The 18,518-nt window shown below is 39.2% G+C and overlaps 1 pseudogene; it reads left to right on the top strand.

The window, feature by feature from the left end:
• Positions 1 to 18,518, top strand: part of LOC110206766 (glyceraldehyde-3-phosphate dehydrogenase-like) — a 60,279-nt pseudogene that overhangs the window by 9,996 nt on the left and 31,765 nt on the right.

Raw genomic sequence — 18,518 nt, 5'->3', positions numbered from 1 at the left:
TCTCACCTTCATCTATTTGGATCAGATCTAAACTCTTTCTAGTTTCTAGAGTACTCCAGTAATATTCTAAATGAAAGTCATTACTGTTATTTCAGGTAACCACTTTCTAATTATTCTCTGTGGGGAAAAAATGACACTATTCTAAATAAAATAAACATCCATTGCAATGGTCATGGGAGGGGGGAGAGTATCATTTTCTTTAATTACAAGTTTCTTTAAAAATGCCTGTATTCATTGTACTTAATAATAGAAATAGACACAAGAAGTAAATTAGAAGCAGGTGAGCGGTTTTTCTTGTGGTATTAATTGTGGATTTTTAAAAATAGTTATAAACAAACCTCGTTTGGCTTGTTTTCCTAGAATAAGAGTTGAGTAGCCGGACATTGTTTCAATTATTTGAGTAAAGGAGATCTGTGTGTCAAAACATCAGGGGCGGCCTCCAGCAGGTGTGTATATGTTCATCTGTCATCTTATCCACTGTGCTTCTAATGACAGTCACTCTCATGTGCATAGCATTGTTTAAGATTTGAGGAGCAGATCCTACCTAAGCTAATTTACTTATTCAGTGCCATACCAATCAAACTACCAAAAAATTATTTTATGGAGTTAGAAAAAACAATAAAAAGATTGCTTTGGAAAAACAAAAGGTCCAGAATATCAAAGGAACTAATGAAAAGAAATGCAGGGGAAGGTGGCCTAGCAATCCCAGATCTTAAATTGTATTATAAAGCAGCAATCATCAAAACTGCTTGGTACTGGCTAAGAAATAGGGAGGTGGAACAGTGCAATAGGTTAAATATGCAAGACACAGTACTCAATGACTATAGTAATCTATTATTTGATAAACCCAAAGACTCCAGCTTCTGGGGATAAGAACCCACTCTTTGAAAAAACTGCTGGGAAAACCAGAAAAGAGTATGGCAGAAACTATGGTGTGAGAAATCTCACACCATATACCAAAATAAAGTCAAAATGGGTTCATGACTTAGATATAAAGGCTGATACCATAAGTAAACTGGGAGAACAAGGAATAGTGTACCTATCAGATCTATGGAGAACAGAAGAATTCATGACCAAACAGGAGATGGAGAACATTATGAAAAGCAAAATGGATAATTGTGATGACATTAAATTGAAAAGTTTTTGCACAAACAAAGCCAATGCAACTAAGATTAGAAGGAAGGTAGAAAATTGGGAAAGAATTTTTACAATCAGTCTCTCTCATAAAGGCCTCATTTCTAAAATATATAGAGAATTAAGACAAATTTATAAGAACACAAGCCATTCCCCAATTGATAAATGGTCAAAGGATTTGAACAGACAGTTCTCAGATGAAGAAATTAAAGCCTTCTATAGTCATAGGAAAAAATGCTCTAAATCGTTATTGATTAGAGAAATGCAAATCAAAACAGCTCTGAGGTACCACATCACACCTATCAGATTGGCCAACATGACAAAACAGGAAAATGATAAATTTGGGAAAATTGGAACACTAATACGTTGTTGGTGGAGTTGTGAAATGATCAAACCACTTTGGAGGACAATTTGGAACTATGGCCAAAGGGCTACAAAAATGTGCATACCCTTTGATCCAGCAATAGCACTTCTAGGGCTATATCCCAAAGAGATCAAACAAATGGGAAAAGGACCCACATGTACAAAAAATATTCATAGCAGTCTTTTTGTGGTGGCAAAGAATTGGAAATTGAGAGGATGCCCATCAACTGGGGAATGGCTGAGCAAGTTGTGGTATATGAATGTAATGGAATACTATTGTACTGTAAGAAATGATGAACAGGCTGACTTCAGAAAAACCTGGAAAGACTTATATGGTCTGATGCTGAGTGAAGTGAGCAGAGCCAAGAGGACTTTGTACACAATAACAGCCACGTTATGCGATGACTAATATTGTTAAACTGAACCCTTCTCAGCATTACAAGGATCTAAGACCTCTCCAGAGGCCTCAGGATGGAAAATGCTGTCCACATCCAAAGAAAGAACTATGGAAGTGGAATCACTATCACTTATTTTTACCTTCTGTTGAGTTTTGTTTCATCTTTCTGATGGTTCCTCCTATTGGTTTTAATTTTTACTTACAACTTCACTAATGTGAAAATATGTTTAATAGGAATGTAAATGGGAAGGGGGGGAGGAAGGGGGAGAAAAATTTTCAACTCAAAAGCATATGGAAGTGATTGTTGATAAATCAATAAATTAATAAAATTGTAAAAAAAAAAAAAAGATTTGAGGAGCAGCTAGGTGGTGCAGTGGATAGAGCACTAGCCCTGGATTCAGGAGGACCTGAATTCAAATCTGGCCTCAGACACATAACACTCACTAGCTGTGTGACCCTAGGCAAGTCACTTAATCCCAATTGCCTCACCAAAAAGAAACAAAACAAACAAACAAACTAAAACCAAGATTCAAAAGACACTTTCCTTCAAACTACCATGTGAAGTAAGAAGTACATTTGTATTCTCATCTTACAGGTGAGGAAGACCCTGTGGCTCTGAAAAGTTAAGTGAGTGACCCATGATCATACAGCTGTCAGAGGCTGGAATAGAGAGGGTGAGTCTTAAGAATCCAGGGCCTACTATCTTATACTAGCATGGTGCAGTAGGAAATCTGGAATCTTGAATCTGAAGACCTGGGTTCAAATCCTGAAAAAATAAAAACAAACAAACCACTGGAAATTAAACCCAAAACCTAAGGCGGGGGGGGGAGTAGTTCTGAGTGGGCCAGACATATTCCAGGATAGATTTAAGAAATGACAATTAATAGACTTTTCAGTCCTTCTTACCTATGTGACTTTATGAAAGTTACTTAAGGCAGCTGCGTGGCACAGTGGATAAATTGCTGGACTTGTCAGAAAGATCTGAGTTCAGTTTAACCTCAGACACTCACTCGGTGTGCAACCCTGAGCAAGACACTTAACTTCTGTCTGCCTCAGTTTCCCCAACTAAAATGGGGATAATAATAGCACCCACTTCCCAGCGTTTTTTTAAAGGATGCAATGAGATAATATTTGTAATGTCTGGTACATAGTAAGTACAATATAAATATTAGCTGTTACCAAAATTAACCTTTTAAATCCTCAGTTTCCTCTGTAAAATGATGGGGTTAGATCTGATTATCTTCAGATCCTTCTAGGTCTGAGCTTATTATTGGCTCTATAATCTGACCTCTCACTATCCAAGAATTAACAGGAGCCAGTCGGCTGTTTAAAAACAGCTCACACTTATGTAGCACTTTAGATATATTCTCTCCTTACAATCATCCCACAAGGTAGTGATTATTATCCCTTTTACACATGAGGAGGTGGATGCTCATAGATGTTCAAGATCACACAGTCACTAAGAACCAAGATTCAACCTTTTTTATCCAATGTTCTTCCTATGGTACCACGCTGCCTTTCTTATATTCCCCTTAGGGAGTACACCTGTACGTGACCATTACTTTTCTTCCATATCAAATACTCCCTAACATCACATAAAACCAATCATTTGAAAGAGTGAAAAACGATTTTACTTTAGTGTGAAGAGTCTTGGGAGCCCTCACTATACACAGGCAGGCAAAGTACAAGAATATAATGTAGTTATAGCGTCTAGCCTTGCCCACCTTAATGAAATGTCTGATTTTCCTTTATGTTCCACTATTTATCTATTCCCAAGCAAACTAGACATCCCTCAGCCCTTGGTCTTTACCGAAACAAAATCCTTTCTGCTTCTCCAGACATTGATGAGGAAATTAAGTTCAGGCCAATATGGTTTTCTCAGGCAGCCTCCCAACACCCCCACCCTGGTTGATCTTCTTCCTCATTTTTTTAACTCTTCTTTCCCTCCCTACTTATGTAGTCTAGTTCAATATCTTGATCCTCATCCAGTGCTTACTCTGATTAACTGAATTATTTCTCTTCTTTTGTCCCTATTCTTTCTTCTTCATCTTTCTTCCTGCACCCCCAACCAAAGTAATAGTTTACAATTTCACAGTTCTGCACATACCTTCTCACTAAAACAACCTTTTAAGGAAATAGTTCATCTGTGTTATCAATGGATAGGAGGTGGAGGGTTTAGGGTCCTTCAGGTAGTCAAGAGAATCATGCAAAGCAACGGGCAGATACTGATATTTTAACAAAGTGTGAAGTTGTATTGTCACCCTGTTATCCCTTGAGAAAACGCTTTGATTGATTTGGAAGTCCCCTTCCCCTGCCTTTGTAATTGGGTGGGAAAATATTGGCCATGTCCTAGGTGGCCCTTAAATAAGAGAGTGCTAGAGTCAGCAGTGGAGAGCCCATTGTTAGATTTTCAACATGAGCATTTATGCCTCAGAAAACAGCAAAGCTACAAATTGGGGCTCGATTTGTTGTTTTGTTAATTGTCTAGATTTTAGAGCCTAATGGGGAAAAATGTTAATAATGCAGATTAAACTTAAAAGTGTCACGAACGTTTTTTTTTTTAAATTTTGGAAAGCTGATTGTCAAACATTTAATACACCCCCCGCCCTTAAAAGACAAACCTGTGACCACCTTAGAATAGTTCAAGAGTTCATTAGAATGAGCAAGTTTGAGGTACTGTTTGAGAATCACCCAGCAGGAAGTACACATGCAAAGAGAGAGACGGAGAGACAGAGACAGAGACAGAGACAGAGAGACAAAGAGAGAAGATACAGACACACACAAAAATAACATTCTAGATAGGTAATGAGCAATTTTAGGAAGTGAGACCTCTGGAAGCAGAAAAGATAACTTACTAAGAGAACTAGCCCTGGCGATTCAGTGTGTGTGAAAGCTGTGAAAAGTAGCAGAACCAGGCAACCCAGCAGAGTGGCTTTCCCAGCAGCCTGAGGGGAGAAAGATATTAAATCCTTATGAATATGGGAGGCATAAATTCCCCTAATCACATGTGTTCCTCACATATGTGCCTCACTACCAGTGCACTCTGAGTTTGTACCTATTCTTCCTACTTACGCTGTGCATATTTGCAAGACACTCTGCTCAAGGTTTATGAGAAATATTTTGTAACTATTCTGTCTTTGTTTTTTGGCTAAATTTGTCTATTGACTGATTATAAAATGGAGCACATCTGTGGGGGCTTGTGAACTATAGTTTTTAACAGTACAGACCCAAAGGGTATCCTAGAGCCAGGGAATAATAACTAACCTCTGGGGACCCAATCTGCTAGCATAAGCAAAAGTTGAGGGAGTAGCCCAGAGGGGTACCTCATTATCATCACAATTTTACAGGTAGGAAATTTAGGCTTATAAAAAATTAAGTGGCTAGTAAGTAATAGACCTGGGATTTGAACCCAGATGTTCTGACTCATGAGTAATGATCTTTCCGTGGACAGGTTCCTTCTTCTGTAGAGCTCTACCCTACATTCCTTTATCTTTCACATTTCCCTGACTCATAATTGCTTTTTCCTGGGCATTTATAGTAGCTTAAATTTAGAGCAGGACGTTAGAGGCCACTTAGTCCAGCTCCCTTATTTTACAGATGAAGAAACTGAGGCACGTAGAGTTTAAATGGCTTGCTCGGGATCACACACAAAGTGTGTAAGGTGACATATGAACCTTGGAATGAGGTCTGTGTGATTCTAGCACTTGGATGGCTCTGGAAGAGAGAGTGAGGCTGACGACTACACAGCTCTGCCTCACTTAAATCCAGCTCACTCTCAAGTCATCACCCTCCTGATGTCATTGGTCCTCTTCAAAAGCAAGGGACAAACAACAACAAGCTCCAATACCCTATTGCTACATCATGTCTCTCAAGTCAGTTTCTAGCCCATCAAAAATTCACACTTTGAATCACAAACATATTTAGCAAACAGAAGATCCACGTGTAAGAGGCAGCATGCATAATGGAGAGTTTAGGAAAATCTGAATTTAAGCAGTGCCTGTCATAATTGTTCTGTTTGACCTAGGCAAGTCATCCAGTGACTCAGTGTCCCCCAGACAATCCCTAACGCTCTAATATAATTGTGAGTTATAAGTAATTATAATTATAATATAGTTATAAGTTGCAGAGCATGTACTGATCTATATTGGTAGAGGGAATTTCCACACTGTGAGTTCCATACACCAATGAAATTATGGGTCTAACTCTGCCCCCAAAAGATATATACATAATGATAATAATTCATATTTCTATTGTTCTTTAAGGTTATAGGTTATCTTTCCAGTCTAGCACCCTATCCACTATACCATACTGTCAACAAAATTGTCTACAGCAAGAAGGGTTATATGTATTACACATGTATAATTGGAGAGGGAAGCTAATTAGTTTGATCTTATAGAGTAGGAAATCACTGCTCTTTCTCTGGCATAAAGGATGATAGAATAACTGGAAAATAATAGTAGTGGGTTTAAGCCTTGTATTGGAGGAAATCTGTCCTGGGACTACACAGTGTTCAAAATAGAAGACAGCAGAAAGAACCCTGTATTTGAAGTCAGAGGACTTGGGTTTGAATCCCAGTTCTGCTACCCCTGAGACCTTGGTCAACTTATCAGGGAATAAGGGCCTCAGTTTCTTTATCTATAAAAAGAAAGGGGTTGGTCTTGATAATCTCTGAGATCTCTACCAGTTCTAAATCTTGTAATCTCTACACCTGCCCAAAAAAGTCACAGAAATATCAAATCTGAGCCCCAAACTCCCTGCAGAACTAGTTTAAAATGTAATTGGGAAACATTTAATAAAATAAATAAAAATATAATGCAACAGAGATAATGTTAATTTGTGGTTTTCTAAGTGACAATGCCACATGCTGGGGTTCTATTTGACACTAGTGATCTAGAGTTCCTCAAGGTATCAAATGAGAGAGTGTAGGTACTCAACACAAAATCCATCTCCAATGATGGAGGAACAACACTAGCCTTATGATGATGGTGGATAGAGGGCTAGATGTGGAGGCAGGAAGAACTTGGGTTTGTCAAATCCCAGCTCTGACACTCACTGGCTATGTGCCTTCAGCCAGTCCCTTATCCTCTCCGATCCTCAGGTAGCTCTCAAAAATGCAGCTGGGGTCACACTGCAGAGTCGTGGACTTAGGGTCAGGAAGAGCTGACTTCAAATCCAACCTCACACATTTATTAGCTATGTGACCCTAGGTAAGTCATTTAACTTCTGCCTACCTCAGTTTCTTCATCTATAAAATGGGGATAATAACAGCACCTACCTTCCAGGGTTGTTGTAAGAATCATATGAGATATATGTAAAGTACTTAGCACAGTTTCTGGAACAGAGTAAGAGCTATATAAATGTTAGTGATCAGTAGTGGTAAGAGTTAAAAATATAAACAGATTGCTTTCCATGTTGATGAGGGACATTTTCTACTTCAAAGAAATTACAGATCTTTCACATACTACCTTTTATGTAGTACCTGCCAGGTCCCTAGGAACTAAGCGCATGAGAGATTAAAAAATATGTCATGTTTGATGTGTTTTGTTAAGGAGATATGACATAGTTAATAAGTAACAACATAATGTAGCATATAATTATCAGCATCAGTCACGTAGTTAGTGCTATGGGAGCTCAGAGAAGGGAGCCTCCATCAATGGTCAGCTTCTAATTCTAGACAGCTTGATAGCCATTTAGACCTTCCTACCAGGGCAACCTACTTTGAAATAATCATACTGGACATTTACAAAGCACTTTCCTAACAATGACCTTGTGAAGTCAGTAGGTACAAGTATCACCACCCCTTTTTTTCTGATGAGGAAACTGAGTCTCAAAGACATAGTTACTTTGCCAAAGTAACAGTACTATAAATGGAACTCCAAACCAGGTGTTCTAACTCTTAAAATTCCAATATACTCTCCATACTACACCACCTCTCATCATCTTGACTACCTCTTTCTCTTTCTAGCCTCTATTAGCTGGTACAGGGCATAGAGCATGAGCCTGGAGTCAGGAAGACTTTAGTGCAAATCCATCCTTAGATACTTATTAGCAGTGTGACCTTGGGCCAGCCACTTAAACTTTGTCTGCTTCAGTTTGGTCAACTGCAAAATGGAGATGTTAATAATAGCACCTACCTCCTAGGGTTGTGAGGATCGAATGAGATTATATTTGTAAAGAACTTAACACAGTGCCTGACACATAGTAGGTGCTTAATAAATGCTTGTTCTCTTTGCCTTCCCTTTCCATCTCCTGGTTTCTATAGTGTCAATCACTAAATGCATACATACTAGGCAAAACTGTCGTTTTAGCACAAAGCCAAACAAATATGGGAAAATACATAATGTACCAAATGAAATGCTTTTATTTATGTCTCAGGGGCTATTTTAATATTAGCTTCCTTTGACAATGTTAACAAGTGGTACAGGACCATCTAATCATTAGGGTGATTTATATTGACCATGTTATTTCAGGCAGTTCTTGTCTCCCCCCAGAAGGCACTGCTTAACAAAAAAGGATTTCTTTTTTAAGATAAAACGACAAAATCTAGGGTAAGCAGATCTCTGGGGTGGCTCTGCCTGGCTGAGAAAGTCTGGGGTATGCCCTGAAGTCTTTGAGGGCCTTTGCCGCTGTAATTAACCAGAGGAAAACCTTAGTGACTCTTCAGGAGGCAGGTAGAGAAGAGAAAATAAATGGGTTCCTGAACTCTGGGGATTTCATTGATGCCTCAGGCAAGAGAAAGGCATTTAAAACACGACTAAGCAAAAAGGTAGGCCATCTATTCTTTATAGTCCTCTAAGTTTAGGGCTCTGGGGATGTCCCTAAACATTCAAAACTTTGAGGAGGTAGATTGCCTCTTCTCCTTTCCTCCTGCCCTCCCCCATCTTACCTACTAGACAGATTTGAAGATCAATGCAGACTTTTAAAACAGTTTTCAAATACCTTCAGTCTAAAGATTTCCTTGGAAAATTTCACTATCCCTCTTGGCTGTCCTGGCTTCTATTACTGCTTTCCAAGTCCCTGATCTAAAAGGACACTAAAGGTTGGCTGATAGCAATTACAGTCTGTCAGAATCATCCCTCTTTGGTGGAGGCATGACTTCGGGGTAAACTGAAGGGCTGTTGTTGTCTTTCAGTTTTTGTTTTTGAAGAATGCTGTGAAATCTGGAAAAAAGATAAGGAAGCCCTTGGGGTAGAGGGGGAGGGGGTGAAGAGTAAGTCAGTGTGGAAGGGTTTTTAGCACTGCTCCAAACTAGGCTTACCATTCTCAAGACCTTAGCAATTACACATGGTAGGATGGTGCTGACTCTGGGCTGGAAGTAATTCCCACCACCACAAAAAAGAGGCATAAATAAAGGCAGCAATGGGAGTCATTAGACTGAAGTCCAGAAGGTTATTAAGTGACTTTTATTCCTGGTACATTAGGAGGCTGTCTTTAACCTTCCCCTTCCGAAACCCCAAAGACCCTTAGAATTCAATAATATAGCTCAATAAATATTTATAAAGAAGAAAAGCAGCATCAAATTGAAGATACAGAGCTAGTCTCCCTCAGCAAGGGGATAGAGGTGAGTCGAAGTCTCTGCTAAGACTCACTGGTCAAATCTTGGCAAGTCAAAACCCCTGAACCAGCTCTGAAAAGCTAATTGTTAAATTTTCAGTGTGAGCATTTACCTCAGAAATATGCAAACACTATGTATCAGGGCTTGGTTCACTGTTTTGTTGATTGTCTAGACTTAGAGAAGTGATAGAAAAAATGTCAATAATTCAAATTTAATTTAAAAGTGAGTATGGCAGTTTGGTTAAACGTTTATTAGAAACTCTTTCCTTGGTGTCCCAGGCAACTCTTTGTTTGTTGCAGCACATTTATTGATTTGTGTTTCAGGAGGTATGTCTGCACTAGGAACTCTCTTCAGGGGTGAGAACCTGTGACCTCAAGGCCACATGTGACCCTCTAGGTTCTCAAGTGCAGCCCTTTGAACAAAGTTTAGACACAGTCAAATGAAATGAAATTAGAGAGAGGAGGAGGAGGAGGAGGAGGAGGAAGAAGAAGAAGAAGAAGAAGAAGAAGAAGAAGAAGAAGAAGAAGAAGAGAAGAAGGAGGAGGAGGAGATGGGGAGGAGGAGGAAGTAAAGGAGGAGGAAGGGGAGGAGGAGGAGGAAGTAAAGGAGGAGGAAGTAGAGGAGGAAGAAGGAAAAAAAGCAAGAAGAGGAGGAAGAAGAAGAAGAAGAAGAAGAAGAAGAAGAAGAAGAAGATGGAAAAGAAGAAGAAATTTTATTAAGTACTTTCTCTGTATATATCGTGTATACCACCTCTTATGTACATGCTAGAGAATCGATTTATGAGCTGAATCTATTTCACCCTTCTAGAGTTACTTTACAAGTTTGAAACCCCCAATCAAATTGATATCTTTTGGGGCATCATGTAAGAAATATCTCCTTATGGCTATTAGGGACATGCTACTTCAGAGAGCAGGGGATAGGTAGCCCTGGGTGACTAGGGCTTGCTGCCTGTAAGATAAACAACTGGTTGGCACTCAGGAGGCTGGACTTCTGACAGAAAATCCCACTTGCCCCACTGAGGTCTATAAAAGTGAGCTTATCATTTTTTGGGATTTCTCTTTGGTTTGACCCTGTTTAGAAGCACAGCAAAGCACACCTGGTCCTAGAGGGAGGTAAGTTTGTGCCTGTACACAATCTCTCCTCTTCTGTCATGCTCTCTTCGAAGTGAAAATGGCTGTATTGGGACAGAATCATGTGAGAGTTCCGTGTCTTTACAGGTAGCCTAAGAAGAGAGATTTGGAGAATGGAGTTCCCTATCCAATAAGATAGCAGCAACTGGAGAATTGTTGGTTTTCCTACAGAAGCATATGGCAGAGATAGATGTGTGTATGCTTTCATTTATCCTAAGAGGATAGCTCTGGGTCAATGTTTGTGAACCACAGACTCTTGAGCAAAAGAGGGGAAATTTTGAATTGCCTTGGCAGTTTGATCCCAGCATCTAGTCTAGCCAGAAAAAGGAGATTCTGGGATTGTCTTGTGTTTGGCCTTTCCTTTAAAAGTTCTTTCATTCGAGAGTTCCCAAGTTTAAGAATTCAAGGATTAGAGTGTCTAGAGAGAGGCAGAACCTTCCTGAAGCAGTCAACCCCTTGGAGAAAGATTAGTTATACAGTTCCTGAACAGTGTCCCATTTGAAGAATGAAGCTAATAATTTATTTGGATTATGCCAGTCCAATGGACAGGGGAATGTTTGGTCAATAGCCTAAAAGAATGTTTGCCCTATGAGGGGAATCTAAAGCATAGGTTAATAATCCAAAGCCATAAAGGACTGAGTCAGTCCCTGTGGGAAGCCTAGGGATCCAACAGAGTGTCAAAGGGCTTCCCTAATGGCAATTCTGAGCCTAGTTCCCTTCTAAGAGGAGCAGATAATCTGAGTGCTTAATGTATTTATGTATCTGTTTATGACCTCCTGTGAGTCCACTATGTGCCTTGTGGGGTGATGTAAAGGCTGCCCTAGCTTTATGTATCACTCCCTTGAATGCCTCTATAGTAGCTGGGACACCCTGTTATCCACATTGGGGAAAATCTAGACACAAGGCAAGTGTAAGCTAAATTTAGAAATTTTCTTGGAATAAGTCCAGGTTAGGGCAATGAATCAAAGAGAGATCTAATCCTTTTCAGGGTCAGCTGAATGAATCAGCTGACCAGGACTGAATCTGGTCCATGTGAGCCCAGAGTCTTGGAGAGTTGGAGGTGGGGAGGAGTTGAGCCACAGGTTATAAGTACAGGATGAGAAAGGTATGAGATGGCACAAATCTGAGGCAGTCTAGTATGGTAGGAAGATAGGAAAAAGACTAGATTTGAAGTGAGAAGACTAGGGTTCAAACCCCAGCTCTGCTACTTGCTACCTATGTGACCCTGGGAAAATGATTTAACTTCTCTGGTTCTCCACTTCTACACCTACAAAATGAAGACTGTATGATCTCTGAGGTCCCTCCCAGCTCTAAATTTATTATCAAGAGTGGATTGTAAACTCAAAACAAGTCAACAAAGTGAAATGACAGCTAAAATAGCTCACACCACTTTGAGCTGTTCAAAGCTTAGCACAAGCATCGACTGAGCAGTCATTGGCCAGTCCATCCCCACCCTGATTACATATATCTGTGCATATGGACACATAGATATCTGTGTATGGATTCACAGATAGATAGATATGGATTTGTAATCCACCCAATAGAATATAATACCCTTGAAGGTAGGAATTATTTTGGTTTTTTCTTTGTATTCCCAGCACCTGGCACAGTGTTTTACACATAGTGGGCTCTTAATAAATTGTTGTTGAATTGAATTGAATATATTCAGTTGGATTAACTCAATAGGCCAAATGCATGGCATGATCTGAGCAATATCTCTTCTTCATCTACCTTGTTTATTTAAGTGGGAATGGTTGAATTGATCTCTTTCAAATAATTATGGATTTCATGAAGATTCCATGCAATTGGTACAAGGTCAACAACATTTAGAGAATCTCATCATCAAGAGAATCCTTTTATTCGGACTTTGATCAAGCCACTCCTTAATCAACTTTATGTCTCTCGGTCTTATGTTTCATTTACCAAGTCACTAGACAAATTTATTTCTACATTTGTTTCTGGCATAGAATCTTGTGTAATATGGATGGAACATTCCTTTTCAAGGATAGCCTTCAAAGCTATGTTTTGATCTAATGGTTAAATTTTTTAAAAAATCAAGAAACAATAAATATATCAATCCCTTGGGTTTGAAACCACAGCCACCCTTGACTCTTCTTTCACTCCGTAGCCAACTTGTTGCCAAGACTCATCAATTATAATTTTTCATTGCCTCTCTCACATCCACTGCATCCTTTCCATTCACACTGGCATCAGCCTAGTCCACCATTAATTCTTAACTAGATCATTTTAATGACCTCTTAACTAATTGACCTCTCCCAGTCTCTTCTCCCTGTCTCCAGGCATCCAGGTGGCATGTGCATGATCCAGAGTCAGGAAGACTTAAGTTCAAATCTGGTCTCCAACATTTACTGGTTGTGTGACCTTAAGTAATTCAGTTAACCTCTGCCTGCCTCTGTTTCCTCATGTGTAAAATAGAAATAATAATAATAATAATAATAATAGCACTTACTTCCCACAGTGGTGAGGCTAAAAGGAGTCATTTGTGAAGTGCTTTACAAAACTTAACATTTATTTAATGTTAGCTATTATTCCATTTTTCACAAAGAACAATTTTTTTCTCTACTGCATCATTCTGACCAGATCACTCCCTTGCTCAAAAACCTTCAATTCTTATATGATAAAATACAATTGCTTAGCCTGGCCTTTAAAATCCATCATAATTTGGAGCCACTTTACCTTTCTAGTTCTATTTCCCACCATACATGATGGCCCATTCCTGACAATCTCTGCTTCTGGGGGAGGCTGAGCCTCTGAAACACTTGAGTTCAGGAGATCTGAGCTACAATAGGGTTAAAGAATAGTTAATTGGCTCAGGTCAAAAATGGAGCAGGACCAGACTCCCATGTGGATTAGTAATGGGATCAAGCCCATGAATGGCTGCTGCCCTTGCAGATAGGGAGAACCAGTCTCAAAAACACCATCAAACAACAACAGCAGTTCATTTCCCATCATCACCCCTTACATACTTTATATTTTAGCAATTCGCATGATTAATGTTCAACAACCTTAGCCTAAGGATATCTCCTCTTGCCTCTGTGTATTCATGCAGGCCACTCTAGGTCTTCCTAATACTAAGTGGAGCATTTTTTACACTTCACTACACTAGGGAAAGGATGATCTCGGTAAAGAGAATCACATTAGTAAAAAACAAAGTACTCTTAGCTAAAATAGTGGCTTTTTCTGTTAACTTCAATTATGTATGTTTATATATACATACATACATACATGCATACACATACATATACATATACACACATATATATATGTAGTATTGTTCAGTCATTCAGTAGTGTCCAACTTTTTGTGACCCCATGAACCATAGAGTGCCTATACTGTCCATGGGGTTTTCTTGGCAAAGATATTGGAGTGATTTGCCTTTTCCTTCTCCAGCTCATTTTACACATGAGGAAACTGAGGCAAATGGGATGACATGACTTTCCCAGGGTCATCCAGCTTGTAAGTGTCTTAGGCCAGATTTGAACTCAGAAAGATGTCTTCCTGACTCCAGGCCTAGCACTCTATCCATTGTGACACCTAGCTGTCCATATATAGATTTACATATACATATAAATATGCATATGTAACATATGTACATTTAAGTTTAATGTGTTTTTTCAGAATACTAATTATTACTGAGGTAGATAGGTAAATGATAGAAATATATCAAGCATTTTATTAATACTTTTTATGCATCACTTTGCTATGTACTGGGCATACAAATACAGGCATGCAAGATAGCTCCTACCCTTTAAGGAGCTCACATTCAATGGAGGAAGACAACACATGAAGGGCAGTTGGAAAGTGATGGGGCACAGATAGCGGTGTGCTAGAACCAGTCAATATCAGCTCACTAGGGCTGACTGTTAAATTTGCAGTGACAATTTATACTTCAGACATCAGCAACCACTACAAATCAAGCTTGATTTACTGTTTTGTTGATTTTCTAAACTTAAGAAAAGGATGGAGAAAATGCTCCTAATGCAGGTGAAACTTAAAAGTATGGCTCACGTATATTTTTTTTGACAACTGGTTTTTAAATATTTACTGGTGCACTCCTGGGTGCAGTTAATTATGGTCAATGCAACAGGTGAGAAGAAGGAAAAGGAGTTGGAAGAGTCTAGACATGTATGAGGTGTAGCATGAAGCATGGCTGGAGTCCTTCCTAAAATACTTGTTGGAGTTGGGAGTTACCAAGCAAGAGAGAAGGCCTCAGGGCAGAGGTTTCTCCAAAGTGGCAAGGAAACAAGGTGGTGGAGAAGGAGAAGAAGGAAGAAGAACAGGATGAGGAACATTTGTGGCTCTATCTATATGTCTTTAGATCTACAAGCTGAATGATGAAATAAAAGCTACCGTAGAGTCTCAGAGTTGAAAAGGAACACATAAGTCATCTAATCTATCCCTTCTCTTAAAAAATTACCATCACTAACAAGTAAATGCTTGAAGACCACCACGGAAGAGGAACCCAGCGCTATCTCAGGTGGCCCATTCTACCCTGACTGTTACAAGTTTTGTTGGCTTCAAAATCCCAGACTAATTGAGAACATTCAGCAGCCTTCATTTTGATTTCCTACTCTTACTGAGTTTCTTACTGAGATAATTTTCTTTGAGTTTGATAAAGTGGTCCGTGGTAGATTTTGAGAGGAGAAGAGAGATAACATGAACTTTTTTCCAGGACAATTGCAAAGTCCATTCCCAAATCCTGAGGCAGAAGGAGCAAGAGCTCCTTTGAACTATCTCACAAAGTGACTCTCTCTATGATCTTTCTCTCCTCCCAGTACCTGCCAACTGAACCAAGGAGTCTCCAGTTTGACTGTAGACCTTTTATTGCATATTATTCTTTTCAAGCTGCTTTTACAAATATGGACCTTCTTTTTATAGACAAATAGAATGTAACCCTCCCCCCTCCTCCCTACTCTGTCTTTTCTTTCTTTTATGTTCCTCCTCCTCCACTACTATATTCCCCCCAACAGAGCACAGTGCTCAACACTCAATAAGCACTGAATAGGTAAAAGCCAATACATGAATGAATGAATGAAAGGGCCCTGCCCTGCTACGGCACTGACTGATAGGTATGCTTGCTTGCTACCCCTGGCACAGTGTCCACAGAAATTGAGAGGAAAATGGTTGATTTACTATAAGGAATAGTCATTCTGTATGTGTAATCAAAGCAAAGGGAGTTGTATAATCTTATGGGACTAATTTAATTAGCTTCATCACAATAAGAGCTTCCCCAAAGTGGTACTAAGTTCCTTTTCATGTAAATCTTTATGCAGAGGCCAGATGACTAACCATTTGCTGGGTGTGTGTAATGGGAATTCTCTTTCCAGTATGAGTTGGCTTAGACGCCTTCTTGGGCAGCTGGATGGCCCAGTGGACAGAGTATGGGCCTAGAATAAGGAAGACATCTTCCTGAGTTCAAATCTGACTTCAGACACTTATTAGCTGTGTGATTCAGGGCAAAGTCATTTAACCCTGTTTGTCTCAGTTTCCTCATCTGTAAAATGATCTGGAGAAGGAAATGGCAAACCACTCCAGTATCTTTGCCAAGAAAACCCCAAATGGGGTCACAAAGTGTTAGGCACACAGAAATGACTGGTTACTTAGGCCACCTTCCACCTCTGAAATGCTGGGATTTGGGAATATTTCAGCCCGATATGATAAAGCCTAGAGTACTATCCTTGTTTTATTCTTTATTCCTTTTCTGATGACCAAAAATCTTAATGCCTAGAAGATACAAAGCCTTTCTCCCTTGGACAAAGTTAAAAAAAAAAAACAACATGCCAATATAGTATTATTCTCTAATTCCATTGTTTTGATAACAAGATGGCACCATGGAAATAGCACTGGTCTGGAGTCAGAGGATACAAGTTCAAATCTCATCTCTAGTACATAATACTTATGTGATCTTGGGCACTTAATCTCCCTGGGTATTAATTTCCTCATCTGTAAATGAAGGGGCTGGACTAGACTTTCTCTTAGGTCCCTTCTAGCTCTAGAACTATGAATGAATATCCCTTACAGGTCACTAGCAACTTCTTATATCATATTTCCTCATACCATACTATGGTTTCCCAAATGACTATTCTCTCATATTAGTCACCTTTTAGGAATTGTTCGGCATATGGAGAGCTTCTTTTATCTTTGAAGTAAGGTATTTCTTTTTTTTCTTTTTTTTTTTTTTTTGCCTAGGCAATGGGGTTAAGTAACTTGCCCAGGGTCACACAGCTAGTAAGTGTTATGTGTCTGAGGCCGGATTTGAACTCAGGTCCTCCTGAATCCATGGCCGGTGCTCTATCCACTGTGCCACCTAGCTGCCCCGGAAGTAAGGTGTTTCTAAACCACAGCATGGGAACGACCACTGACTCCTTTATATAATAATCTTATTTTAGGAATTTTGCTCTCAGATTCACAAGATCATAGAATCTCTGAGTTAGAAGGGATACCAGAGGCATGCAGCTTCCCTCTGCTACATACCCAGCAAGTAATTGTCTGACCTCTCTGTCCTTGACCATAAATTTGAAGACATACTTTAATTTAGGGCCTGTAACTTTCTATCTCCCTGACTTGATATCCTACCTAAATATTAAATGGACTTTAAATATGAGATTCAGCTAAACATCTAGTCTCTTAATTATATTCTTCTGATTAGATTAGGTTTCTTCTAGGTTTTTTTTATTCCCTCCTAAACTCTATAGTGTATTCCGTATACTGTTAGACTATCCTCAAACTTTCTCCCCAAAGGAAAATCACTTTGTTGATAGATGCTGCAATCCCCCTATGGGTACATCTGAACTGCTAATGAGCCATGTAGAATAGGAGGAGGCTTGGGTTTGTGTTTTGTTTTGTTTCTTAAAGAAATATACACATGGACACACACAAAAGAAAAAACTAGCTGAAAGAAACTGTCTTTCTAAAGAGAAGGTGTGCTGATTGCAGAAGTAACTTCTATGGAAAGGAGAATATTCCAGCAAAGAGAAATTATTTTGAGGCAATGTGGTACAATGGAAAGAGTACTGGCCTTGGAGTCAGAACTGGGTTTGAGTTCTGACTAAGTTTGAGTAGCCTGTGTAACCATAAGCAAGTTATCCAACTTCTCTGAGTTTCAATTTCTTCACTGGTAAAATGGGATAACATCAGAACCACTCACTTTTCCAGTGTTTTTAATGGAGGAGCTTCAAAAACTGTACAATAATATGTAAATGTGAGCTGTTCATACTGATGACCTGAATGAGTCCCTGTCCCTTAGAGGCAGATTCAAAAATGCGATGAAAATGTTTGCACTTTGAAATTTGGTGCTTTAGCAGTCTATTTGCCACAGGAAATATATATATGCCAAGATGGATTATGCTGGTTTCCCAACTCAGTGCAGCTAATGCAGACATACATGCAACTAGGGATTTCAAATCTTTCTGAACAAAAGGAGACAGGTGAACGATATCCAGATGTTACGATAATTACTTTCCCTCTGAAACCACTTTTAATAAGTCACGTAAACTGTATAAGTCCTTAAGAAAGGTGGGATACATCATATTGAAAGGTTGCTTGATGCTCTCAGAAAGGGAAAAAATTTCCTAACTGTTGAGGGACACAGATATGAGTCCATTGTGCATTTTGTCAGATTAAATAAAATCTGTCCTATATTTGACATCTTGTTAGTCTGCTTATACAGGAGTTGATGAGCCTTTTAGGGAGAACCAAGGGACCCAAATTCTGATGTTCACAAGGGAAAGCATAGGTGGGTCCATGAGCCAGAGAGTTCTATGAGAAACCTAAGCCATATTTTTCATGTTTCTATTGAAAAGCCTGGGAAGAGACATAAAGCAAATAGATTTTGTAAGAGATCTCCATCAACCACCATTATGCATGCATAATATCAGAAGCCAGAACCCTTCCCAATTGACACGTGGGTTACATCAAC

Source organism: Phascolarctos cinereus, unplaced genomic scaffold, assembly GCF_003287225.1.
Source record: "Phascolarctos cinereus isolate Bilbo 61053 unplaced genomic scaffold, phaCin_HiC Scaffold_5;HRSCAF=322, whole genome shotgun sequence".
NCBI lineage: Eukaryota > Metazoa > Chordata > Mammalia > Diprotodontia > Phascolarctidae > Phascolarctos > Phascolarctos cinereus.
The sequence above is the reverse complement of the archived record's forward strand: the minus strand, read 5'-3'. Positions and strand labels throughout refer to the sequence as shown.